This window comes from Triticum dicoccoides, unplaced genomic scaffold (genome assembly GCF_002162155.2).
Source record: "Triticum dicoccoides isolate Atlit2015 ecotype Zavitan unplaced genomic scaffold, WEW_v2.0 scaffold83255, whole genome shotgun sequence".
In the NCBI taxonomy this organism is placed as follows: domain Eukaryota; kingdom Viridiplantae; phylum Streptophyta; class Magnoliopsida; order Poales; family Poaceae; genus Triticum; species Triticum dicoccoides.
Window position 1 is genome coordinate 1 of NW_021303449.1, and position 2,655 is coordinate 2,655.

General features: G+C 37.0%; 1 long non-coding RNA gene across 1 annotated transcript; it reads right to left on the bottom strand.

The window, feature by feature from the left end:
• Positions 1-2,167: 2,167 nt before the first annotated feature.
• LOC119348055 lies at positions 2,168-2,620 on the bottom strand. The gene is made up of 3 exons (XR_005168703.1): positions 2,481-2,620; positions 2,332-2,373; positions 2,168-2,217 (listed from the first exon to the last, which is right to left on the bottom strand). It is a non-coding gene; the product is annotated as an uncharacterized LOC119348055 (long non-coding RNA).
• Between the last annotated feature and the right edge of the window lie 35 nt (positions 2,621-2,655).

Here is a 2,655-nt window from a genome sequence, read left to right on the forward strand (position 1 = left end):
AACGAAGTTAATTTGTGTCGTTGTCCCTTCCTGAGATTACCCCGGCAGTCACCTCATTATTGACCTATATGCCATCTGACAACATCAAATACCTCCTTCCATGGCAGAGGATATATTCTGGACCACTGCCACTGCAAAGGAAACATGGGTGAACTAAATGAGCATGTAAAGATTATAAGAATAATATACATATGCTGACACCTTGAACAGATAGTACAAAATTACCCATGGCCTGCACACAACACACAACACCCACCTTATCGCAAATATCAAAACAAATTTGTGAAAAATCAAAGACACAAATTCTACTCAAAGATAATCATATGCAATCCTGATATGTTAACCATTTGATGAAATGCATCGATCACATATCAGAACCAACATTGAGACCCAGCCTACTGATAGAGGCCACTATTTATAACCATTTTAATGGGCATTAGCTTTAACCTAAGAGCCTGACACGTTTACGCATTGAGAAATTGTAAAATATACATTGTGAAAACTAATTATATTCATTCATTGGCCATGCAACCATGTGAATTAGAACCTTACCAGATAGAGTATCTACATGAAAAATAGATACAACACAAGAAGGCAAGACAAAATAATGTTATGTATCAACCCGCAACCAAAATTATGTCGGCAATATGAGGAAAATCATCTATAAAAAAGTGTTATCTTAACCATTAATTCATAATATAACATCACCATAAAATAGCAGTATACTTGTATATATAATGTGTTGAATAAAAGTTGTACAACTCATTCCATTGAGCTGTGGGTCCGGCCGTCCGGAAATAAGCATGAGCAAAAATATTTAAACACTTCATCTGATATTGGATCACTGGAGGTGGTCAAGAAATTAACATGTGTTTCCTGCCCGAAGAAAGAAAAATAGGCAGAAAGTCTGCACACTTGACTGATTGATATGATTATTATAAAGAAAGATCATGAACTGCAGCTCTTCCCAAAATATGTAACACAGATGCACCATTTCAACTGCAGCATGGGATAATTTGGAACAGTTTCACTGTCTAAAATGCACTGTTTAATAGAGGAAAATTATGCCTAAACTAAACTTGTTGAGAACCTCGCCAGGCGCTCATAAATGTATCACTCAAATTTGCCGCGGAACACACAAAATATCTTGTTGAGAGACGATGCTACTCTTTATTCCAGTTAGCTATATAAATGATACATTTTACTTTTTTGCACTTCGTCGAGCAGGTAAAATCTGTAACAAAAGAAATGTTCACACAAATGAAACACTGAAATTACCTTCATAGATAAATATAACCAAGTCAACAAGCAGTAGATGCATCAAATCAGTCTTGCATGCCGTCAACTAAATGAAAGACAACCAGAATATACCGGTTCTGCACTAAACGTTGGCTGTTTCTGTCAAAGGTGTTGCTAGCCCTCTTTTGTGTGAGGAAAAACTTGAGAAATCAGCAACCCATGAACAAATTGTAGGCTACCAATCACATGGTCAGCAGCTGAAACAACAAGAAATAAGCAATTAGTTAACTAAAATTAAGAACAATAGACTTCACATATGAATCTGAAAGGCAATGAACGGGGGAGGCATTTTTCTTTCTACAAATTCTTCTAGCAACAAAGCATTTGTGCATAGAAATAGGTGTCTTCCTTTAGTTGAGCTTTTCAGTTTGAGAAATTACCTCGAAAATCCTAGAATAGTTGAGATTTTCAGATGTGGGCCTCTTCATGCCTTCTCCACTACTGCATGTTGCCACTTGTGCTGGTCAGACCTAAACTGTGATACAAAAAATAACACGTATTAACAGAGCAAGCTCCAAAACTCTACAGCAGGAAAACTATCCGAATCTCCTTGCAATGCAAAATGAGTTTGCACATTAGTATGAAGTGACTCTAGTAACTATATTGTCTATTCAAATCTTATTAGCATTGTCTGTCATACCAAACAAAAGTTTCAGATTTCAAAAGTACATGCATTAACTGAAAACCATGTACACCGAGCCCGTCCTGTTTGGACTCCTTTGCATGTGTTTCTTAAAATCTGAATCTCACTGCAATGCAAAATAAGTTTGCGCATTAGTATGAAGTGACTCTAGTAACTATATTGTCTATTCAAATCTTATTAGCATTGCATGTCATACCAAACCAAAGTTTCAGATTTCAAAAGTACCTGCATCAAAACCTGAGCACAATCACCCCTTAGCCCGATTCTTCCAAAACCTGAGCATAATCACACACAAAATGCGGAAAATTTAGTCCGACCATAAGTAATATCCATTCATTTTGGTTATTTGCATCAAATTGGGAATCAATCAATGTATCAAAAAGCGAAACCTGATGAAGCATCAGGGAAATTAGCAGACCATCCTGCACGACCTGAATTATTACACCACCCACATCAATCAAATTAGTATAACAACCTGAATTACTATTTGAAAAGAATAAATCATGAAAGAAGTGGACAAGAAACCATGAAAGGGTACCAACAGAGATGGAGAACAAGGGGCGAGAGTATGGGCCGCATGTCATCCAAGAAAATCTCTACAATGGTGGGATGACGTCGATGACAAAGAAATAACATGTGGTTCAATTTCTTCCTCTTCTCCTCTCACTCCAGCCCCCTCTTTTCCATCCCTCTCTTTCAAACACACGTGTTGT